The following is a 26381-nucleotide window of genomic DNA, read 5'->3' as shown; positions in this document are numbered from 1 at the left end:
AAAGCTAGCATCACTCCTTTGAGTCTTGAATTAATGAAATAGAAAAACAAACTTCAGAATTCTCCAGTAATAAAGGCTGCGGCGTAGCTTCAGCCAACCAGTTAAAGACCTCAGTGAAGTCCAGATTCTTAAGTGTTTGCCAGCCCAACACAGCACCCTCCTCCTCCACTGAAATGTTACTCAGCAGGCACCAGGGTAGGGGCGTTCAGACCTACCCTTTCATAGAGCACAGAGCACTGTTCTGAATAGTCTTAAAGTCCATGCAATTATGCTGATAAATAAGTACTGCTCAATGTGGGAAAGGACAGCTCCTTCCAGCTTACACAACTAGAGAAAAAACACAAGGGAAAACCACCAGTTTCATTAGAGACGCACCCAGGGTTGGAGTCGGCAGTCAGTGAGTGATGCACTGCACTTTCACCACCTCATTTCTAAGGGATCTAGCACAGAACTGAACATCTCTTCAGGAATAGCAGAGCATTTATTTCCCAGTGCAGCAGGGGACTAACACCACCTTTCCTCTGCCTGTACTGCTCTGTAGTGGCCACGCTCCACAGCGGTAACTATAACTTCAGCCCTTCGTAAGCTTCCTTGACCATCCTGCTGCGGGGGGAAGCAGTGAGTCGCACGTTCAGAGTGGTAAAAATTCAGCGAGGATGCGGCAAATCCGGCCCACCTCCGTCAAGAGCAGAGGGGCTCTTGGGTAGCCTTGCGTCCCCGGCCCAGGCTGCACCCTGCAGCCTCCCCTCCATTCAGGCAGCAGGGAAAGACAGCCCCCTATTTCATTTAAACCTGTACTAGGAATGCTTGTTGGCAGAGGCATTTCCTGCAGAAATCCCAGAGCGAGCAGGTTTATTTGTTGAACTTTTTTAATGGGATAATGCACTGGTCATGTCTGAAATGTATAGAAGCACTGATTTTAGTGTCACTACCCTGCTGTAAGTCAGTGATAGCCTTACTGAAGTCAATGATGTTTCCTTTCTATAGGAAGGAAATAATGAAAATTTGCATCAATTTCCTTAGTCTCCCTGAAGGCAAAGATTCAATCCCAAAGAGAATTTGCATTTCATCCTAGAAGAAGATAGATTGAGCCTTTTAAATTGTAGGGATTTTCCCAATGAGAACTTGAAAAGTATTTCAGGTTGAAAGGTTTCCTGTAAAGATAAAAATTGCAGCATTCTCACAGGGCACGACCTAGACCAAGTTAGATGGTATGTCCCAGGATACTGATTTTGCCTACTGTTTGTCAGTGTTGCTCAAAGTTCCTCAGTCGACAAACTATTAGGGGAAAAACAAATCTGTTGTTTCCAGCTAGTGCCAAGCAATTATGTTCCTTTTGAAATGGGCATTTGATACACACTGCTTCTTCAGGGGAAGGCAGGCGCCACATGGAGCCTCCAAGGCAAACCATGGAATTGACTGATCATGTCAGGATGCCACACTATAGATATTACATATATAACCCTCTCAAGGTCCCTCACAACCTGAGTGTTTCTAGGATAAACACAAGCAAAAATACAGAGACCAAAGCAGCCTGGAAACAGCACAAGGGGTGTCTCTTACAATGTTGCTTTTGTTGTTGATCTCACTGGAATTTTAAAATAAAACAATGCAGTCACTATTATATTTTTAATTAATGTGGGCATTAGAGTATCCACATACTGAAACTAAATCAATCTCCCTGATCATCTCGCTATGGTCAAGCCATAAGAGGAGAGGACCTTTCCATACAATATTCCGAAGAAGCTGGCTCCTGAACACTGCCTTGGGGCTAAGTTCCAAGAAGCAACGCGAATTTCCTGCTGTAAGTGCTCTAGGTCTGTTTAACATACTGTAAATTACTCCAGGGAAGTTTCTCTAAAAATCTCTGTGTGCAAGCATGCACATGCATGAAAGAGAGAGAGAGATTTTTTTGTCTTCTGATATCTTCCAAAGAGAGAGCTCTCAGGACTGCACCAGATAAATATATAGACACAGACACTAACAATAAAATATTCCCGTCTCAAACAGCTTGTAGCCTGTGTAGCTTAGGCCGAGTGTTGGAAGAAAAGGATACAGCAGGTAAACAGAGAAAATAGAACAGCAGCTCACCAGTGTCACTTTTTTCTGTGATTTGTTCTTTTTGTTTCCCAAACAGGTCTCTAAGCAGACATGAACGTGACCACAAAGTTGACTGATTTTTTAGCATTCTCTGCTTTACTGGCGTTTGGGTGGTAGAAGGAGAAGGGAAGGTTGTTGCTTGCTTTCTCAACTTATCTCCTCTGCTATTAGTACCATTTTCTTCATTTGAAATTGCCTGGAGAACACATCCAAACAGCTAGTAGCCCACTAGTAGAGGGATACAATGATAATCCATTCACAAATAGAAGAGAGAAAGGCACATGTTAGATATGGGGTGAAAGTGTGTCCAGCAGCTGCTTTTTTTTTTTTTTTTAAAAAACAAGAGATAATGAGTAGGAAATGAGTAAGAACATCTAGAAAATACAAGGTTATTGTTGACCTCAGCTGAGAATATAAATGCTGTAGTATTAGAAGGCATTACCAATGCAAGGGAAGACTGAAATATCCTGCAGAAAAATCTGTCTGACCTCAAGGTCAAGGGGAACTGAGACTGATAAAACATATTCATACAGGTGCAAAATAATGCAAGTATTAAAAAAAAAAAAAGAGAGAGAGAGAGAGAGCAAGAGAGAGAAAGAGAAAGAAAGAAAAGGGAAAAAAAAAAGCCAAAAATTCCTTCTCCGAGCCCACAGATGATGACTGAGGAATGACAAAGGCCTATTATTTTTTATGCCAAACTGCCTATTACAGCATTAGTGTAATGCAGCCATGAAACAAAACAAATGCTCTCCTGGATACATCAGGAAATATATTTCCCAAAGAGAATTATTAATGCCACTGTAGCAGATGTTGGCTGCAGCAGTGCCTGAATTGTATACAATATCAGTTATGAATGCGAAGATTGACTCAAACTAGAAAAGGTACAGAGAAAAGCCACTGGGATGCAGACGAGGTTAAATGAGGTTGGCCTGCTTAATCTGCTACAGTGAGGACAGAGAAACAACCACTGTCTATAAATACTTTGAAGGGGTAAGCATAAGTGAGAGAGGAGAGCTTTTGAGAGGAAAGATACAGCTTGTAATGAGCAATGGGTAAGGTTGCCATGAGTAAGTGTAAAATCATCACAGAAGTAAGGCTGCAAGCCTGCCCCGAGTGCTCTGTGTAAACAAGCTGTCTGGTATGAATAAAAAGGAATGACATGGGACACGGCAGTGGGGACGGCATCTCACAACGCAGTCTTGTACGACAAAGTGAAACTCAGAACCATGGAGCAAAACAAAGAATATTGTAGCAGAGAGATGAAAGGAAACACCATTATGCGATATCGGCAGCTGGGACAGCAGATAACTGAGTAACTGCCTTCGAACAGAGGGCAGTAGATTCACTTTAAAGTGGTAGTATATCAGAACTGCACAGAAACAGTAGTTAGCAGGGACCCCTGAAGGTCATCTAGGCCAATCTCTACTCAAAGCAATGTTACTGGCTTGCAATCAGTGACCTAGACCCAGACAGCACCTTCCAGGAGGCAGTTAAGAGAGAAAACCTTTACCGTCATTTTTACCCTGATTTTCAAAGAAGTCTTATAAATATCTCAGAAAATATCAAGGAAGGGACAATAGTCTTGAATATCTCTGTTGTACTCTCAAGAGCATTTGCAGATCTGCTGCCACCTATTTGATGTCATATATGCCAATTGGTCACTGGCTTGTTTGAATGGCTAGTTTACATTTCTAATCAGCCATTTGACTAACCAAGATGTGATATGTCCATGTAATCAGAGCTGCTGTGCATGCAAGCTCAACACACCAGATTCTGTACTTGCCTTGTGCACGTAGCTTTGAAATCATATGCCAGGGAGCAGCAAGGGCTGGCGAGTCGGAGCCAAGGGGGACCCCAGCCAGGCAGGGCCCTCACCCCCAGGCACACCCCCACAAGGGCTGTGCACACCAAGGAATAGGGCCCACCAGCAGTTCCAGACACAGCAGGTGATGAACCAGGCCCAGGGTCCACCAGGAGGTCCAGTCAGGAGCCAGAGAGAGTGCTGGAGGCAAGGCTACAACATCAGCCCCAAGTCTATCCTAGAAATAGCCCAAAGACAGGACTAGAGACAAGCTACAGCATACATCCAGGTAGTCCATCCAGGAAACAAACTATCCACAAGGATGTCCAAGGCCCATCCAGGAAGCAGGACAGAGAATAACACTAGGGATAAGTACCTCCTTCACACAACTCAGGCAAAAGTGGCTTCCTAGGTCTGAGCTATAATGGGGCTCCTGGACCCACGGGTGGGAGAGTGGAGGCCCCAGGTGAGTCTGCTCAGGGCCATTAGCACCTCTTAGAGCCCTCAGGGCCCTAACACTGGAGCCTGCTTTATTTTTTTGCTTAAAGGGAGCTTTAAAAGCCATTTGGTTGTGACCTGTAGATTTTTTGAGTAAATGGCTTGAGAATCATAATATTGGGCCACAAAGTAATCCAGTCTTCTCAAACCTCTGAACCTACCCAGATGTATTTAATGAATAGACTTCTTTCATCATCTGCTGGTTAACTCAGGCTGGTTGGATCTCCTGCATTTGGCTTGACTTGTTTATTTGCTCCCCTGTCAGGGTACCTGCATGTCTCAGACCTTCAGTGCAGTGCAGTAGCCTCCCTCAAGGATCCCATGAACCAACTCCAATTCTCCTGCTTCACCAGTGATCCACCAACAAGCCAGACTTGGAGCACAGCACCTAGGTGGACAGAGCCACTGTGCTGCACTTCCCCTTGCTAAGCAAGGAGCCTGGCATAGAGCCAAACGCCAGGTGCAAAGAAGCCCTGATAGGCAACAAAGCCCTTAACCTGCAGCCATGGTCTGCAACCACCCTCTCTTATACAGCCCCCCTGTAGGACCAAGGCAACAGGTCAGGGCTTGGAGGTCAGGGATGTGTGATTGGCAGAATTGCCATCTTTTGCACAAGGCTTCCACTCCTTCTGTAAGGGGTGCTCCAGTACCGATACAGTGGTACCAAGGCAGGTTTCGGAACAATTTGTCTAACCTTCTCAATGGCAGTCAGCATTAGGCTTTGGCAGACACTTGTACATCACCACACAGTGTATTTTATCAACTGCACTTATCAACCTATTTGCAGCTTCCTAGTTTCCTCTAGCACATTTCACATTCCTTAAAATTAGAGCAGTGAGAGCCAGAATCGCTGACAGGTTTGTTCACTGCTTTTACCAACAATTTGCGGAGATTATAAACCTGTCAGAAAGATACTGCTGGAGATTTAAGGGATTGCTTTCTGAACTGACAGTTACTGTACAGATAGCTTTCAATCATGCTCTCCCACCCAAAAAAACTTATGTGCAGTAAGAGTATGCTGTATTTGCAGAAGAAAGCAGGTACATTGTGAAAATATGTTTGTGAAGAAATAGAGATATATTTCATATAATCCTATTAATACATATGTTCGTTTTTTTACAAATGTTTACTGTTTATAGCTACCTGTCAATCTCCTCCCATCTTGAGTGGTATGGAAAAGCATTACCCGCCAGATGAGGAGAGCAGCACATATGTTAGAGAAATAGGCTCATGCATCTAGCTTACACTGGCTAAAGCAAGGAAAACTAAACATAACTCTCAGAAAGCGTCTGTAGTGCATTGTACTGCGTTCCTGCTGTGCAGAGATCTGAGTACAGTCTATGAATGACTGGCCAGAGGCTATTTCAATACCTTAGTTCAACAGCAAGAAGTATTTACAGACCAAATACTGGTTTCAGCTAATCAGTATGGTAGCAACATAACTTACATGTAGGTGCACTTAAGTTTTAATGGTGACTTCCTTTATGTTGGTATGTACCTAACAGCTTCTTTTGTTTAGAAGTTAAAAGTAAAAGATGAGTACAATAACAGAGAACAGGTACACTCAAGTTTTGCCAAATGGAAAATCATTGGCTAAAAATTTCCTGTTTTTCTAGTATTGTCCATACTCTAAAAGCTCCACCTCAAACCCAGGTTTCCATAACATGAAAAGGGGGAAGAACTAGAAATCCTTTATGCTCTTGTCATTCTATTTTATGCCACAATTCTGGCAGCTTCACAATACATTAAAATGAAGGGCTATGAAATGCTATCATTTTTTGATAGGTTGACTCTGTTTAGTTAAAAGACATTCAGTTGTAGATATTCAGTTGTGACTGTCCTGATCTATTATTCTACCACAGCAAAGGGCAGTCAGTCACTGAGAAGCAGCTGGATTAGATCAGGGATTAAATCCTTAATGCCAGACTGAATGAGAGTCTTAAATGGCAAGGTTCCACATGTCTTTTGTATGAAAACATAGTGCTCACAATTCATTGAAAAATGATAAATAAGATCAGCTTCTTGGAGTAGAGCATATATTCACGGGGCTAGATGATGCTCTCAGAAGGAAAGAGCATCAAGGCAAGGGGGAGCTGGCTAAAAGAAGGTCACGGTTTGGGCTGAATGCATCTGAAGCATGTCTTGAAGAGAGACTGGGTTTTAAACTGCACTCTTAGCCTTCTGAGATTTATTTTTTTTCACCTTCCTGCCTAAAGCGGAGCTGTGCTTTTAATCTTGCTTTGTTGTCTGTACAGGTAATTTTGTTTAATTAGTGTTGTGTTTTCTCCTCAATAGCTGTGCTGCTTTGGGAGGTAGTCTTAGTTTTATGCACATAATTCTCATCACTACCACTGTATGCAGTTACCAAGTATGCCCAGCTTTTGTCTTTATCCCTCTCCCACGTTTTTCTTTCTTCATATACTGGAGTAGTGATGTGGCAGTTATATCGGTTTTTTTACCATTTTTTAGCTCTATATTTTGTCTGATGGGGGGGAACGGGATTTTTTTGTCCTAGAGTTCTTGTGCGATAAAGTCATGGGTATTGTCATATAAGGATATTTCAATGTGGATAAGCAGATACATTTTCTGAAAAAGTTAGTCAGAACTGCAGAGGTGATGAGGTCAGCCTGGGCAAGCCTGTGGGATGAACTCCCATGGAGCTACTGATAGTAAAAATGAGCATTTTAATTGCTTCTTATTTTCCTGCCCCAGCATGTACCATATCAGAATGACTCCTACCCAGAAGATAGCATTATCAGGTGTTAATTATTGGGAGATCAGGGACAAGCAGGCAGACTTGAAGGGCCAAAGTCATATGCATACACAAACAATTTTGTACTCACATGTAACTCTTCTACTGTTGATGTAATGCTAATGTTTGAACTGTGGTGGGTGGGTTTTATAACATGCATCTCTTAGCAAATATAACAATACAGGCCTTCAAATTTTAAGAAAATGACATTTTCATATCATATCAGAATGCTGTTGAGCTGTAATTTTTCTCCGTATCAGAGTGGCTCAGGAGAACAGATTGATCTGTCTGTGATTTCTAAAATACAAAAGAGGATGCAAGCACCCAGTGCCATTTCTCCCTTCTCCCCCTCCCTTCCTCCCTCCATGCACACTGGAGATCTAAAACTCTAGAAAACCTGTATGTTGTTCACTTTCAGTAAATATTTATCAAGCTTCCTTTCAACATATCTAAAGGTATGCTTAATCCTAAATCCCACACCTTTCAGTAACGAGGGAATCTAGAGCCTTCTCTTGCAGCTTGTTTCCGTCTTTGAATAAAATTTATACATTATCGTACATTATAACATGGCACTTTATTAGAATAGAGCAAGCTGTTTTTATGACTCAATCTTAAGCCTAAGTGAACAAAAGACACAACATCGACTTTCTAGAATTCTTTGTGCCCCTGCGGCTAATGGAAGCTCTAGTATTATCTGCTATGCATAAAGACGTGAATAAATTGCCTACATAGTAAGTCTCAGCTTCTTCTCACTGAGCTTGAGTAATTACTTTCCCAATTATTCACTGCAGTGCATTGCTAAAGAAAACTTGTATTGTATGGTGTTTATGGGCACACATGATGCTTTGCAGTAATTGGAATGTGGAAGGCAAATACAATAAACCTCTCCCTTTGATATAAGGATAGAGTTTGTACAATACAGTCTCCCTAATAACAGCACAGAGCAAGAAAACACAGTGCGTTATGATAATGGGCTTCTTTATGGAAAAGATAAATTTTCACAAGTGTTTTTTACAGAATAGAAGGGTCTTTACATGGCAGGATGTCCCAACCATGAGAGTGGTATGAGTGAAGTAGTTAAGAGTTCATAAAAGATTTAATGCAGACCTAGTGGAAGTAAAAGGAAGTAGCGCTATTGAGTTTAACAAATGCTGGAATGGGCTCAAAAAGAGCAAATAAAGGAGAGTGAAGAGAATGGAGAAGACATGAGTAGAAAGAAGGCTAAACCCACATGAAGAATAATGTTAACAAAGGAGCATTCAAAAAGTGACAGTAAAAACTGAACTATTTTATTGCCTCTTTGGAATTGAAAATCTGCAAGAGAAAGCTTGGACTCAGTTGCAGTCTCCAAAGGTGTAGACAAAGGTCCTCACGATTATTTCCTCTGGTAGTGCCAGTACATGCATTCTGTGTATCTTGAGACTTTAATACCACTTGTCTCTCCTATCTTAAAATGTTATTTTTCAGGTTGACAGAAGAGCTCATTAGATCAGAAGAGCATTCACAAAATCGCAGGAGAGCATTTCATACAAGGTCTCTCTGCACCTTGCAATGGGTTTTAGAACATCATAAAACCTGTGCAACGTTTCTCTTACAAAATAAGCAAGCACTGTTCTCGCAGGAGGACGTGGAAGCAAAGAAACAGCAATGCAGCATGAAACGGACGTTAAGCACGTACAGTCACACCTCCGGCCCAACGGTTTGGGAAGAGGGGCCTGTGCAGACGGGTTAGGACAGAGGTGAGCACCAGGGCTGGCTGTGCTGGCCAGCTGCGCGGCTCTGCCGCTTCAGTCACTGCCTCGCTCCGCCTGGCTGCGGGCAGCAGGGTGGTGAGCAGTGCCGGCGCCATGCTCAGGAGACGGCCAGCACGGCCCTCAGAGCTGCCTCGCAGGGCCTGGGAAAGTCAGTGGGGCGCAGGCCAGGCCCGAGTCCCGCGCCACCAGGGCGCGGGAAAGCTGCAGCTCTCCCTCCCGCGCTCAGCCCTCGCACGGGGCCCGGAGCAGCAGCCAGCAGCAAACCCGACGCCACGCTCGCAGTTCTACGTGTTTGATTGAAGTGTATTTGCATGATACAAAGACATTAAGCGCAGCCCACGCAGAGCTGCTGGCTGTGCCCTGATAGCGGGAGAGAGAGTTGTGAGGACTCCTGCTGTTGGTAGTGTCAGAGGAGTTTTGGATAGTTTTTGCACAAAAGATTGGAAAACTAATCAGATAAGCAGCACTGATTAGTTGATGATCTGCTGCTGAATCTCTATTTAAAATGCTGTTCCCCCTTTCAAATGCTTCCCTCGTGTGCTGCATCCCATTTTGCTTAGTAAATGAGAAGTGTTTCAAGACACTACTCAAGTGCTTTTTCTCAGCAAGCTAAATGCATGTCGCGGGTGACTGAGAAAGCCCATTTCAACTTCTGACAGGAAATGACCAGGGCTGTCAGGTCAGACTGGGTAGAAAAGGACGAAAGCCTCCTCATATTCAGTCAGCCCCCAAATACAGTTTATCAGCAAGAAAGCAGATCAGAAATGAGTTTCTTTTCAATTGCAACTCTCTGCATACAGCCGTGTGAGCCTTGATGCTTCAGATCTAATCGATAACCCATGGTATTTAGCTCCCTTGGAACAGTTTATCTGTCCGATCTATCTGCTCCTTCTTACAATCATAGGTTTCTTTAAATGAGAAAAATATCAAAATATCCAGGCAATGAGAAACCTTTTTTTGTTTACTTAAAGTTCCAAGCAATAATCGTATCTTTATTCTTTTGCCATTATTTAAGGATTCAGCCAGCTTATTTCCCTTGACAGATCAGAGCTTAGTTTATGATGAATCCATCATATTTTGAAAGCTAAACTCATCCAGACTGTGCTAAATCTATGAAACTTGACACAGCAAATCTTTTCTCTGGAATAAACTGTGAACTCAGATCTTATGGTATATCTACTGTGATGAATATTTGTCTAAAAATGTTCTCCCGCTGCAGTCTGAGCTAAATTCCTTTTCTCCATTCCTCAAATAGTTTTCCAACCTAAAAAGTAAGTATAAGTTATCTATCACATTAAATGCCCATGTTTCTTTTTACCTGGAAAGACTAGTGAAATCTGTACTGATGAGGAGCAGAAAAGTTTTGTTTTGTCTGATAATCTCACATCAGCTAAAGCCTTCCTCAGTCACCAGAAAAATACATATTTCAGCTTCTGATAGAAAATGTCCGGCCTAGTAGAAGTTTTACTGTTTGCTTTATACTAAGATCATGCAAATATGCACCTAACTGACATCAACACGCACCAAGAACACAACAGTGTGCAAAAAAAGACCACAGAATTCAGCTTAAGACTTCAGTTTACTCTGCCAACTGATGCTACAAACAGGCTTCATATGGATGTATGCACACTCATGCTCTTTATTCGAATATGTGTGCTGAAAAAGAGAAGAATGTTTTCTGTTGTATACAAATCCATTCCATAGCCATATATACATAACACACTGAAATGTATACTAGTACAATATCCTTTACAGTGGCTTAGGTCTCTAAACCTGTACAGTCTAGAATACAGTATTATTTTAACCTCTCTTTTCTGGACAAATTATTTTCAAATATCCAGAAGAAATAAACTTTCATCAGGAGAAGAATGAACTAAATGACTTTAAAGTTTTATTTCAGCATCTGTTTTTCTCTGACTGCAAGAGAGAGAAAAACTGTTTCTATTGATTAATAACGCCAGCCTTCCCAAAATACCAGCAGCAATTTTTCCAGAAGTGGAGAACATCTAGAATATAAATAAATAAGTCCCAGCTGAAATGTTCATGGACAGGTAGTCTTGTGAGCACAGCAACACGGATATTTGATACCAACAGCTGCCAGGATACAAGCAGAAGCCAGGGTTGCAGGACAGCTACCGGCACATCTCTTTTTTCAGCTGTGTGGTACCCAGCGTCTGTCGGGCCAGGAGGGGGCTTTGACGCCCAGGCCCTGCTGCAATGATAGCAGCGCTTATTAGTATGAGAGCAGAGCAGCTTTCCTCTGGCTTGAACTGTCTTAGCTGGGCTGAAATTGGTGGAGCTGTGCCAAATTACACCAGCCAAAAGATCTCCTTTGGGTTTTGGTGTGGGGAAGATGAGCTAAAAAACCAAACGTTATCAAGTCTCCGTTAAAGGACTGTGTTAAGTTTGTATTTTCCACTTTTTCTGAAATAATTGAAGGCCTAGTTGCACCAAATGGACACGATTACTCCAGTACTTTTAATCTCTTTCTGGGTGCACAATACACTCACCAATGATTAGTCGGCCCATTTGAGAGAGCTGAGCCCTTCCTCTACTCCATACACCTTCCTCCCCACTCCTCAGGCTTAGGAAGGTAATGGCCTCTGCTTTCCCTCACACAGAGACTTTCTAAGCCTCCTCCAGTCACAAGGGGTGGAAGAGATGCCTCCCAGCACCCTGCGGTGCCCAGCAGTGCAAGGACCATGAAGGATGTGGTTCAGAGGAACTGTTGTAGGGGGAAGCCAGGGGTGCTTTGGGTTTTCTGCCAAGCATAAAACTAGTGGCAATGCCTCCTTTTGACTGGCAGGGTGAATATCTGAAGTAATTCTTTGTGCTGCTGCATCTCAAAGGGGACGCTCCAGTCTGCACACTGGATGGCAGAAGGCACGGTCAGCTGAAATGATAGCAATTTCCTCTCTTTTTTCCCTACCTTTCATTACTGTGGCAATGAACACATGGGGTTTCTTTCTCCTGCAATGCTCAGCAACGCCCAATGATACTAAAGCTGCTTGAACTTTTGGTGTAAATGTTTGAGCTAACTGCTGACCCCAGCTGGTTTTGAGGAAAAAGACAAAGAGGTTTTTATCCCCCCAAACTGTGGAGCAAATGCAGCTGCAGTTTTTCAAAGTCGCCATTAGCAGGGATTGGGTACCTCAGTTTTTAAATCAGCTTTGAAAATCTTGACCTGAATTGCAGAGCAAGATGCAAAGCTGTAATATTCAAAGCTGCACAGTTGTCCTTTGATCTGTCATGGGTAATTTAGTGTAGGGCTTTGCTGGCTGTGGTCAATTATTTTCCATAGCTGTTTCTATTCTAAATGGCTTCTTGCTTTTGAGTGTTTCATAAATTTTGGTACCACTTTCCCTGAGCTATTGGGCTACAGAGAGTAAATTCAATGAGTGTGGAGAGCTGGGGGGGGGGGGGGGGCGGGTCCCATATGTTTGCAGCTGCAGTCAAATAACAATATACTCCATCTACTATACAGCAGCAATACTTTGTTGATCACTTTTCAAAGAAGAAAAAAAAAAGAAGAAATGACTAATTTTGAACCAGATGCTTCTCACTTTTGCCTGGGGAAAAAGCATCCACCAAAATATAGGCGAGACTTGAAAACACCCCTCACCTATGGGGCTGTGGAGGATCTCACAGTGCTTATTGCACGGAGAGTCAAAAGCAGCTCCCGAATGACAACTACCCATCCCATTTCACAGCACATTACACATGGCAGGGTGGTCATTCACATCGTAGCCCACCTCGCATGGCAAGTCTGCTCTTGACTTCTACTAGTCCTGGGTACCTCAGACCTGCAGGTGGAGGTGCCAGTACTCAGGGGGCCCGAAAACCACGTGCCCAGGCTTTGCTCGGTCCTCTAGGGACACCCTACTGGCAGAGGCTGCTAACACAGAAAGCTCCTCGCCCACTTCTTCCCTGCAAGTAGCTCCTCAGTCTCTCCAAGAAAAGCAGATGTGACTGGTCATATCCATTCAGCTGCAACTACCCCATCAGATTTTTTACAAGTGTTTGTGATGTAGAAAATGAATATAATTTATTAATAATTTTCTTATATAAAATCTCCTGAATACCTCTCGCATTAAAAAAATAAATGTTCTCTAATGTCGGATGTACTGGCACACCCAAAGCTTGGTCTGTTTGCCCCTGGCTAACACTGGTTCATGTAAGGAAAGATAACCTCACTTCTCACAAATTGCCCCTCTCCAATTGCATTATTCATCCTTTTTGGCCTTTCACACCTCATGAGAATTTTACTTTGAAAATGTCCTACAGAATCCCAAAAACTGGGCCAAACTCAGATCCCTTTGTCCCCGCACGTTTCTGTGCGGACTGCGGCCTGGCTGCAGGATAACGCGGCAAGGTCTGGCGGATGACCGCTTCCTCCTTGGGCAACGACCGCGTCAGCAACTGCCCCAGCTCCCTGCTGCGCACTTCGGCTCTGCCTTTCGTTCCCCACATTTCTGCTCCAGCAGCCTTAAAATCCTCCTGCTCTTGCTTCTCTTACTGGAAATTTTAATGTACAAAGTGAGGAAGGGGAGCAGAGGCAGACAGGATGCCAGTCTGGAAACCAGGAGGAAACAGTCGTTACTTATCCAGGCTGCAGGTTGGCCATGTGAGCAGATTTTGTTTTAAAATACAAAAAATGCAAATGAACCAGGCTTCTGCTGGGTAAGTGTTGATTTACAAAGTCAACATCACAGTTAGCACTAAATGAGGTCTTCGTCAGCAAGCTCAGCAGAGTGGCTAGGGCCGGAATAAGCCCAGAACAGCCTCTGAGAGCTGGAGATATTCTGCTTTTGAGGAACCAAAACTGTTTCCTGCTGTGTAAATTAGAACAAGCAACAAAAATAACAGGCATCAACCCTTTAAAAAAGCAATGCTATCTTTTGAAACCGCATTTAGTGAGGATTGCCCTGGTGATTGTGGTGGTGATGACAGTGAGTTTCTCTTTGGCAGACCTGTGCTAGCAACTGAGGTCCCTCCTGCCAGCCCCTTCAGCGGCTCAGCCCTCAGTTGAGAGCCACTCAGGCTCAGGGACCTTCGCCCCATTGAATGCTTCTAAGACGTGATAATTTACTCTGCATTCCAAGCTCTGTGTGCTAGCCCAGGGCTTAGGAAGATGCCACATAGGCTGCAAATGATTTTCTTACAGTCACAGAGAGCACACAACTGGGGCATTGCTGTGGCCCAAAATTGCTCCTTTATATTAAAAAAAAATATTCTTCCTCTTGTGCATAAACAAGCAAACCTAAGAAATGGTCAGACCTTGCTGACTACAAGACACAGCAAGGCACAAGCCGAGATAGACTGACCTCAAGAGCTTCAAAAGTTCAGCTGCTTGAGAAAAATACCATCCTTGGATAAATTAGCCTCTTCAAATCTGTCGGGATGTGAAAGCCAGCAGCACTAGAGAGCTCTCACTCCTTCCATTTCTTGTCTTCTTATCTTTCCCTCATTCTTACGTAGAGAATAGCTTGTGTAACTTCAATTTCTTCTGATCATATCTGCTTCTTTCTTGAAGTCTTCCAGCTACCACGTACAAGTGCTTCATTCTCTTGCCTATATGTGATCTCTCTATTTCCACACATGCCGCATGCCACCACTGAGGTTTACAGCCTGTGAATGCCTCAAGGCCTTTTATTTTGGGTACCTCACAAGCCATACTAACAGATTCGGTATTGTAAGATTTCCTTTATTTTCTCATCCTGCTTTGAATACAATAAGGATGACTTTTTCTTTACAGGGTTTTAATGTTATATTCTAGACAAACAACTGAGTATTTCCATAAGACATGACATATTCTACACTCAACTGAAAAAGGCAATGGTACTTCACTGACCTAAAAAGAATCAGTTTCTACATCTTATTAAAAATTTAAACTAAAAATATTGATTGAGACCTATCTGTATCTTATTAAAACAGACTAAAAAAACAACACCAAAGAAGACTTGAAGAATCCCGTCTATTGGACTGATGGAAATTACTAGCCAACAGCCTACAGCCACAGCTTAAATCTGATTTTTGGCATCAGTAAATAGCTCTAAAAGTTCAAAGCCAATATATTCTTCATTTCAGTTGATTTACAAAGTTAATCTCAATAGCTGGGTCATTCAAAATTGAGAACTTATTAGGATCCAAGAGAATAAAATACAGCATAGTTACCTTCTATAGTATATGAAGGAGAGGACAGAGAATGATATTTATCAGTCTAAAATCCTGAAAGATGTGGTGACTAGGATCATTTAATTCACATATATGTTGTTTCTCTTGTAGAACAAGTTGATTAATTTTAAAGGCAAAATATTTTTGACAAACTTGTGTCTACGTTGAAAAACACTTACTTCAATCAGAATATTTACTGAATTAACAATTTTTGCCATGCACATTTTAATTGCCCTTTGATTTCCAGCCAAATGTGGCTTGTGAAGAATAAACTTCTACAGAAGCAATGTGGCTTTCATCATTTTAAAGTGGCAAAAATGTAAAAATTGAAAAAGCTAATTTATATAGACATTACTTCAAAAATTATTAAAGAAACATCCAACAGCATAATTATATGAAGTTATTGTGTTTTAACAGGATTATTTTCACTAAGAGCTTAATTTATTTAAGACAATAATTGAAATATAGGATCTGGCTTATTGATTCTCAGTCATGGCTTAAGTCAGTGATTTAAAATCACTTGAATTTGATTGAGTCACCTTGAATGGGCCATCCGTTTGCTCTTAAATAGCTTGTAACCAGACCTGGACTTAAGAACTGTGTACAGATATCAGGAGTGAATCAGTCAGGATAGACAACTTCCCAGACATCCCTTCCTCTTAACCCATTTCCCCCAGAAAAGTCTTATTTAGTGGGACTGTTTGTTAGCAGGTCTATTGATCTTTTTTTAATTTTCAGCATGTGCTATTATTTTCCCCTCATTTAAACTGAAATCTTTTCCTTCATGGATAGCATATCCAACGTTCAGAGATGACACACCTAAGCTCCGCCTCAGCCCTGAGTTTTCTCAGAGGTTCTTTATTTCCCATCAGCCAAAAAGGTTTTGGCTGTGCTAAAATCTGCAACATACAGTAGATTGCTAAGAATATTATTTTAAAAAGGGAAAATGAGGTCATATATTCTGCTTCAATTTTTTAGTCTTACCTCAAAAGCTACTGTAGCTTGTCCTTAATCCTCTGGGACTGCATAGTTTTTAACCAAAAATTGTCCTTATATTTATAAGCATTGCATTCAATATAAATTGCCTACTTTTTCTGGCTTACTTTCTCCTTCCTTGAATTCAGCCTTTCAAAACAAAATCAGAATGACCTAAGTATTTACATCTATTGCCTGACTCATGATCTGTCTACTGTTAAGGTCTTTTCTAAACGGCTTCAATAGTATTTGTAGGTACTTAAGACAGATATAATTGGAGGTGTCAGTATGGTCATTTGGAAATATGCATGTCCTGTTCACAGATAATCAAATGCAACCTGCTGGCCTAAATTAAGATTTTCTTCTATCTAGTCCCATTCCTGCAGGTACAATTACACTTTACAGCTGGCTTGCCAGAAGCTAACACAGGGCATGCTGCCATAGCATTATAGCTGTTTAAGCAGAGAGACCTTTCAACCAACGTTATTTTAACGGATTCACCAATGGGGGAAAAGAGCTAACTTTGGTTCTCTTAAAAAAGAAAAAAATCAGAATTCTGTTGGAAAGCTATATAAAAAACATAGCTAAAATTTGACTACCTCGTTCAGAAGCCTCAAATATTGCCTTCTACTAAAACCTGCAACCCTGATGAACTCCAGACTGCTGGAGAGAGGGGGACCACCCTGCTTTTCTCCGTTAAACTGGCTGAATATTTTGGCTCCGTAAAGAACGCCTCGCTAGAGAGGAAACTTGTGCCCACTCTTGCCAAGGGCTGTGTCATCTGTTAAATGCTTTGCTGAGGTTCCCCTTGATTTCGTCTGTTGGCCTGAAGCCAAGTAACAGACTTGCTATAGATTTGGGCAAGAGAACACGGAGTAGTAAAAAGATAAAGAGGATGAGGCTCATTCTGATTTAGTAAGAAAAGTATTGAAGGACACAAACAGCAACAGTGGTATGTAAAAATATTTCAGACAGGACAATGTTTTAAAATGAGGCATTTGTGTCTTTTAAATATCAGATACGTAGACCCTAATTCACTATTTTATTTCCATAAGTTGTGTTTTCAGTACACTCTCAGAAAAAAATATGGTACAAAGACTCAAGCAGAATTTTTTTTCAGTTTTGTGGGTCACAAAGCCTGGCAAAAAGTCCCAGCTCCCTACTTTGAAGCTACTATAACCCATGCAAGGCTTGAGGGATTTTTGATCCTATCGGAAAATACGAATGCTACAGAGATTAAGCAACAGGCATGGATATACACGGCCCTTAACAGTGCTGCTTTGGTTCAAGCCAATTAATATGTGACTCATAGCAGTGATCTGACCATTTCTAATTGCCTACAGTAAAGTCTAACTTGTTAGGACAAAATCTTTCCATTTTATGTTTCTATTTAAAAACCAAGGCAATATAAAAATAACCCCTCCCAGCTCAAGACAAGAAAAACATTTATCTCTAAATCTGCCTTGCTATTTGCAACACTTTTTTAGTGCTGCCCGGTCATGTTTGGTGAGTTGCAGCAACGTTTTTTTTTTATTTTTGATTTTACAGGATGAAACCACTTAGTTAGCCCTGCTGGATCCCCTGCCTCCTTGAGGGAAAGCCGATGCGCTGGCCCCCGCAGCTGAGGGAGGAATCGCTGGTTGGCTGCAGGCAGAAGCTGACGGGGTCACGCACAGCCAGCTCGCGTGCCATCGCCATGGCACGAGGCTCTGCCAAAAAACAAATGGGCAGGAGGGAGGGGGCACAAAAGGTTAATTTTGTTGAGAAGTTCTTTTAACAATCATGGACCACCTTGGTCACCAATTTTGTAGCAACCACAGCTAGTGCCTGAAGCTAAAGTGTTCGATAAGTTATTGGATGCTCGCAGTGTGAGAATTACATGCTTTGCACTGCTTAGTTTTTGTCACTTTTTTTCTTGACAATATCCTAGTCTATTTGTACTATGCAAAGTGAGTAAGCTTTCACACTGTACATAATCTCCTTGCAATAAAATAGAAGTAGACCAGTATCATTAAATAAAATAAAAGTAGACCAGCATCATTAAATAAGCCTCATTGTTCTCGTATGAACAATGATCTCATCTGACATCAGGGACAGTAACTATGCTGCTAGATGAGTTTCTCCTGCTATATTAGACACCACTGATTTTCCTATTTGTTCCATGCTTTCTTTCACAGAAGAAAAATGGCTTCATTTTGTCAGTTAATGCTTATAGCAGAAAGGAGTTGAATTTGTTCAGGAAAAAACAAGTCAAAATACCTCTGTAATCAGTATTCAGAAGTCTACAGAGACAGTAGAGGCTATTACTTTTTTAATAATTAATTCTGATGGCCACATATTTCTGAAAGCCAAAGTAATTCATTCACGGGACCAGAAAAAAACAACACTGAATGTCCCCTCTATCGTTCCTGTCTAGCAATGTATCAATCTGCGTGCAGCGAATCAGTGGCGGGCCATAAATTATGAAATGTTGCAACTGCAGAACATTATGAAAACACACAAACCTCTCTGTGTACAGGGAACGAATAAGATTTGGGAAAATTAAAGGTAACAAACTTTGAGCATTCGCCAGTTCACATTTGGTTGAGGATGGAAACGCGTATGTGAGCACTGCAAAAATGGTCTGTGAATCATTCTCAGTATAAAGAGACCACTCTCAGATGATTTTTAAAGACTCAGGTGGTCCTTTGATCAATAAAGGTTGTAGAGCTCCAGTAGATATCACAGCCATGATCTGAGCAGCCTGCACAGGACCGCAGAGGTAGCCTTGCCCAGAGGTGTACAGCAGTTTGCCCTGTTCAGATCCTGCTACATCTGCCAGAGAAGGTTGATGCTGGGGTGAGAGGGATATGTTAAAGGGCAGACTGATAAGCATAAAGCTGCTGAATTTACTTGTTATCCTAGTTTGTCCTCAATACAGCGCAATTTATTTTAACTGACTGAAAAGGCCATAAACAGCCTTAAGCAATACCCACAGGAGAAGATTCAGTAGTTAGTTGGGCAAATACACTGGGTATGTGAAATATATTACACAAAAAAAAAAATCATCCCCATAACTAATAGCAAAAGCTGGTTATGGTTTTTATTTGCTCTTTTATTTGCTTTTATTAATATGTTGCTAAGAACATTTTGTTTATAAGAACATTCAGAGAAAGTCTGTACAGTTTCACACCTTTAACAGTTGTCCATGCTCCCATTTTGAAAGCTCTTAAATTTTTTGCAATGAAACCTATTAGGCTTTGCCAACAGGAAAAGAGACTAAATTAAGATAAATATTTGTTTAATCAAGTGTACTAACAGTACAAAGGTCTGCATTTGACTAAGGGAAATCATTATTGACAGGTTGTTCAACACTACATGAATGAATGCATTAGATATGTATAGATAATATACCTATCAACAATAATTAAAAATTACTAACTCCATAGTTTGTTCTTTTATTTTTGCTAATACAGAAATTTAACCTTCATTTTAAGCATATTTTATGTAGCAAAAGGATTTGATATAAATAAGGACTCATATGAAACATAGAGCTGCTTAAAGTCTGCAAAATTGTTTTTTACAAATAGTCATACTGCAAACTGCTGCTCACTTACACCAAATGCTCATCTTAATTAGCTCTTGTGAACATCTGCATCAGGGAGCTTTTGCATGAATGTTTGGCCAAAGATGATTCCTCACAGAAAAGTAGGCACTGCACCTGAGGAAAGAGCATATTCATCCATAAGTAAGGTTGTCTGTCTGCTGCTCTGGGCTCTATACCACCTGTGCAACATTTCTCCTTTTAAAGAGAGTCTCCTCTAAGATCTGGAAGCAGAGCCTATACTAAGTGACAGTCGCACCACCAGAGGAAGAATGGGAGATAGGTAATGCTAACGTGCATGAACATTCAAAGGCAGAGTGTGCAGATGAATATTTGGGAGAAAATGCCTCATCTGACTTACCAAAGCCAGTGGCAGTGCTATGGCACCAGGAAGAGGTGGGCGTCAAAATGGTACGGAGAATGTTCGTGAATAGCCTGTGAGAAGAAAAAAAAGAACTAACAATCCTAAGTGATTCATCCACAACGAACCGCTTGACCTGTTCTTCCCAGTAGTACACATATCTCCACTTCAACCTCTGTATAAAAGCACATGAGTAAAGCAAGTACTCCAAGTGCTTGGTTTCCATAACATCCTGCTCTGGAAACTACTCCTCCACCCCAAAGCTATAAGTAATAAGGCACAGACGGAGAGTCCTGTGCCCTGACCAACTTTCACTGAAGTGGCCCACTTTAACGGACCTCTCTTTGGATTTTATCGGAGGGGCAGTTTTCATACGCCACAACCTCACAAAGCCCAGATCTGGCAAAAAATTCCTGCAGAAAATACTGTCTTCTGCCCATTTACCAACCCTCTTTAGACAATTTGGAAATGATTCCGGCTTACATAGCACTGCAAATCCCATGCAAAGGAACTTTACTGAACTGGAGATCAGCCTCATGGAGGATTAAAACTGAGGGATGTGGACATTAAAAATGATATTAAACTTTTAAAAAATTGCAGCTGTGAGACATCAAAGTAAATCTGGACACATGAGCATGGTTCCTAGTCTTCATTGGCACACAGGTAACAAAATACAACTGAGTGACTTCTACGCTCAGTTGCCATTCCGGGAGGAAAATTTTTCCCCTTGGTTGTTTCCTTTTCAGAGAGCTCTGTAGAGGTCCAGCTTCTGACTTGAGCAGTTTACAGTTAGAGCCGCTTCGTACTGAAAACATAAGACTTCAAAGCTGGGCAGTGCAGCACATTGATCGCGCAGCCCCCATCTGCTGGCGTCCAGGCAACCAGGCAGTCCAGCCAACCTGATACTGAACCATTTGAATTAATGTGGTTTGACTGCTTCTCTGCTAAGTCATAAGCCTTCATCCAAAGAGCAATAAGTGGAAAAGACAAACTGGATCTAATCTGAGATCGCAATCCATTTGTCTCTAAAGGATATCTTCCAGCCTACAGGATACCTCGCCCACAAGGGACTGAAGTGTGAACATCTGTAATAATTGCCATAAACGGTAAGCTGAAATGTATATATATGTACACAGTTGTACAAAGTTTCCTCTTCACCACCAACACAGTGATTGAGAGGTAACCCAGGCCTGTTTGTAAGGATAAATATGGGAAACTGAGATTACCAGGATGAGACTGACAACTAGGGAAAGGAACCTAAAGAGCTGGAGGCTCCTGGCTCAGTGCAGACACACAGCGCAGCACTTGGTCGTTATTTATTTCATCCATGTTATGGTCAACTTTGCAATATTTATTGAGTTATACTCTTATCATATAAAACTGATGGCAGAAGGACGCTGTCAAAAAGGGTTTTTTTATGTTATTTCTCTCTGATTTAAAAAAATGCCAGCGTGAGTGGCATGTTTAATAATTGTTGATTACTTCATCTAATGCTAGTGCTGAACGCAGTAGGGGACTTCCCCGTACCTCTTCATGATTCCTTCTTCCAGAGACTGACTCTGTATCTCAGGCTTGCTTAGCATTTGAATTTCATCCTGCTGCAACACAATTTTTATTAAATTTTGGTCTGGTGGGGACAGGGATTAAGTACTGATATTCTCCTGCATTCCTTCCTGCTGCTCTTGCATGCATTTATAAGAAAGACAGAGGAATTGTGATTCCTTTCAATTTCCCTTTTTGATGGGGGAATAGAAAGAAAAGGAAAGAGGTAGCACAGATTGTCCTGGCCATTATTGGTATCAAAGGGATTCAACATGACTTGCTTGCTGTGCCTTGTGATTTTGATTGCAAGGATATCTTCTAGCTTCAGGAATAACACTATTTTTATCAGTCCTTAAGTGAGTTCAAGCCAAAACCCATTTTCTACTGGAATTGCTGCAAGTCTTTGCCCCTTCTGGCTGCCTTCTGCCTGAGAGTCTAATCATCCCCACAGCACAGTCAAACACCCTTCCTTGAAAGGGGCCCAAGGCGCTATCCAGGCTTGTGATGAGGCAATATGTGACTTAGAACTAGCTAGATTTTTTTAAATAATGTAAAGAGTTTTTCAACAAAACTGACTATCTTAAACGCACATTTTATATATATGTTTCAAATTACATCTTTCAATATACAACAAAAGGGCCTAATTTTAGATTTCAAATTCAGGCTTCCTCTGACATGATCTTTTTCTTCTTTTTCACCTGCTTCCTCTGGAAAAGAAGGACAAAGTTGCAAGGAAGGAAACACGTTTTGTTTTCTCCTTTGCTCCTCCACTTAAAGGCATACAGTAGATTTTCCCTAACACTCATCTTTGTAGTCTTCAGTGCCAAGGGTACTTCACTTGTCATACCTCTCTCTCAACCTGAACAGCCCTTAAGTTCTGGTTTTCATTAAAAATTGACTTTGCAGGAGAATGACATTCAGCCGTGCAGTCATCAGTACCCTCAAGCGCAGCAGCAGAGAACTAGGATGCAGCAACCACAAGTGTGTGGATGAACTGCGATACTCTGTGGTACAATAGGAGGAAGCCTAAGTGTTTGGTTTTATATGCAGACTCTTTAAACTAAAATGATCTCTTTCAGGCTGTAATAAAATGAAGGAAAGGTTACATCCTTGTGGCATGCTGGCATGTTTGTGCACGCTTCCCTGGGGAATTACATCCAGAAGAAGATATAACTAGTCAAGTTTATAATAAGCACTATGTGCTATGGCTCCACTCTATAATCTTGCTGTCAAATTTTCATTACTGTAACTACAGTCCATATTCATAATAAGTGATGCCAAAACCAGTGGCCTTCTAGAATAATAATCACAATAACTAACTTCAGGACTGTAAATTTAATGGGCTACTTTGCAACCCAACGATGGCTGTAACAGGAACACTGACCAGGCTACACAATGACTGAGGACGGAAATGATAACACTTTACACGTGCATTTTGCAGCTCCAAAAAAAAAAAAAAACTTTATTCTGGTTGTAAAGACCTCTACTGGAGACACATATACGAATTATTTTGCTACCTACCATAATCTACTGTGTACTACACTATTTCACATGGCAAAAACAGAGAGATGTTGTAACATCTACACAGTATTGGCAGCTTCTTTTGCATAACAGAATTACTACTTTATTACTGTTACTACTGCTGCTACCAACCCTCTGCATACAAGATATCCTAAAATCCACCAACAAAAGCAAAGGAGAAATTCAATAGCTCAATAAACAGGAAGCTTTTCATGCAAGGTGACCTCTGACCATAATCATCCTTACTTGTTGAAACACAGCAGTCATAGTTCACTGAGTTATGAGTGAAATTGCATCATTACTTTTCATCTTTTTATTTAGCAAAATCTGAAGGATGTCCTTAGAATGAAATATGATTGCTTCTTTTTCCAGGGTATATATCACTATCTCTCCTTTTTTTCTTTATTGATAAAATATAGCTACTGACAATGAAAATGTTTACTAGAACTTGTGTTTTCCAACTAGAGAAGCAAGTCATGAGTAGAACTTTCAGTATTTGAGTGAAATAATAAAAGGGATATTATGTATTATAAAGCCATCAAAGTTCTCTGCTTGTTGCAATGCAGGTACATTTTGACTACCCCGTAAGCCACTGCCAGTTTTCTCTCTTAACAAGTTATTACCCTTGCCTTCAGCAATCTAGTAGTGTTTCATAGGGCAGCAGTAAACTGAATGTGACGCTGTAAGTACAGCTACTCTCTCAGTTGTGTTTTATTTACAAAAGGCTACAGCTCCAAATTTAATTTAGCCATGTCTTTTCCACATGCTTTTCATAAGTATTCTCACTTACTAGAGTGATTATTTATCTAGATGTGTAAGTCTCTGACTTTACAGTGAGGATGATGCAGTTTCCTGAGGCACTAGCACAGCGTTAGTGCCTCGCAGTGGGCAGCAGGTCCTGCAGAGTCCTACCACCGGCTGGGAGCCGCGCGGGAGACGGGGCTCTGGCAGCAGGGCCCTCTCGCCGCCGCCTGTGCCTAACGGGGCACGGCTGGGAAGGCAAGGGGTGAGACCCCCGCGCGCTTGCAGGGTGGGCGGAGAGTCACATCGAGAAGTGCTAAACTGTACCGCAAATAGCACTGCTGCCTCAGAAATAATTGTGTTTGGATAACAATTTGACATGGTGGGGAAGAGTTTATCAAAACACCGTTTTTGTATAAAATGTATGAAGTTTTTTTAAGGGCAACTGTAAAATTCTCTAACATCTGTGAATTATTTCAATTCTCAACATGGCTACTCTTTTTTATGTTGTTATTTTTACATAATTTCTTGATGTCAACGTGTAAGATGACAGAAACTGTGTTTTTAAGTCACTAAGCTCAGCTGCTACATTTTATTGCTTGAAACATTATTCTAGACTGAATGCCTCATAAAGCACATGATTAATCTAGAAAAGACAAGATGTTACCTGTCTTTAATTTTAATAATTTTAAATAAATTACATTATTACAGTGACCTATTATGACAGACCAGATTAGGTGCACGTTCTGTTATGACACTATGAAAATGTTGTGACATCCTCAAAAACATCCCCCACACAATCCTTAAACATTTACTTAAATATTACAGGGAAGCAACATCTTGCCCGGCTCTGCTAATGAAGCCACAGCTGTGGAAGGGGGCTGATGGAGAGACAGCGAGTGCTTGTTACCTGCCATTTTCCCTGCTGAAGCCAGGCAGAGCTCGCCTAGAATTTGCACACATCTAATTTTTAAAAAAGTTTTGTGGAAGCACAGAAGAAAACGAGGCCTCAAAGACAGATTCACAATAACTCCACTGTAGTGATTTTGAAAAACTGGAGAACTTTTACCCAGTGATTTTGAGCAATCTGCTGACTTGCCCACAGGAAAGAGGGGGGAAATAAATGTTGTGGGTTACTGAAAATGGCAGCTTCAGGCAACTAGCTCACAGATTTTCACAACAGGTGTCTGTAACTGAAATACAGTGAGGGAAGTTGCCTCTTTCACCTACACAGTGTTTTGTTTAAATGCTTGTGTGCTGAACTATAACAAAATAGGTAGTGTATCAGCTGGCTCAAGATATAATAAGCCAAATTCATGCCTTCCGCAATTCTTCTGAAGACAGCGGTATTCTTCAAGGGACAGACTTGATCCAGCTTCCTGCTCTTTTGTTTCCTACCTGGATATTTATTCCTCTGTGCATAAGACAGTTAAAATAGAAACCCAGCCCAGCTGAGGGCAGCTCGGACCTGGGAGTTCCCAATTCTACCACCAAGTCTATTGCCACAGGTGCACACCTCAGGAACAAAGATAAATGTCATATTAAAGAAAATAGCTTTGTATCCTAAATACGGTTCCTATCAAAATGGGCATTTTGTGCACTTGTTCTATAGTTAAACGGGATTTGCTGATCTTCCAGAGAGAATCTCCCCTTTCTTTGGTTAGAAAGAACCAAACTCTTTGGCTATTACACACTCTCAGATAGCTAAGCCCAACCCCAAAGCGGTAACCACCTCGCTTCTGTGAGCCATCTCAAAAGCAGGAACGCCATCCATGGATACCACCAGCCACCTGCAGGTCTCTGCAGCCAGGAACCAGGCACCCCAGGGAGCCCAGGCTGTCCCGGAGGGGTGGGAAGAAGAGACTCTACTGCGTCCCCAGGGCAGGTGTGTGCTGCTAACTCAGGAGCCATCTGCTCCAAGGCTGGCAGGGATGGGAATTTAAAAAGAGAAGGAAAAGCCACCTGCTCAGCTTGAGCAAATCTGGCATAGCTCTTAGGATTGGGGACAACAATGGCAGAGCATAAAGTGAGCTGGAGGCAGTTTCCTACAGAAATACAACCAGATCAGACCATCTACGGATCAGCCCTCATTGTCCTGAGGCTTACTGTGAAATAAGATGACGGAGACTGAAAGGCCACCAACCTGCAGGCAACACCCAGGCTGGCATTTCATCTACACGAGAACACAAATTTTGTGCAAACCCTGCCTGAGACTGGTGTCTGGGTAAGAGGCTGAAACTGAGTCCAGACACAGACTCTGCGTGTGGTCCAAGCGCTGTATCTGACAGTCCAGGTGTCTGTCTTCAAAGCCAAGCCTGCTTCACATCACCTGGCAGCAGTCTTCCAAAACCTGATCCAAAATGAATGTCTACTGACATCTTGACTTCAAAGACGCAACATTTTTATCTGAGATTTAACAGCTTCCCAAACATTCCGCAACCCACTTCAGCTCAAAAGACCCATGCTCGGACCACAGCAGTTCAAGCAGACAGATAACCAACATACTTTTTTCTGTCACTGAATAGTTTTAAAACATAGCCAGCCGCTTAAATATCAAATTGAAAAATGACATTTTGCTT

The sequence above is a fragment of the Struthio camelus genome, chromosome W (assembly GCF_040807025.1).
Source record: "Struthio camelus isolate bStrCam1 chromosome W, bStrCam1.hap1, whole genome shotgun sequence".
In the NCBI taxonomy this organism is placed as follows: Eukaryota; Metazoa; Chordata; class Aves; order Struthioniformes; family Struthionidae; genus Struthio; species Struthio camelus.
The sequence above is the reverse complement of the archived record's forward strand: the minus strand, read 5'-3'. Positions refer to the sequence as shown.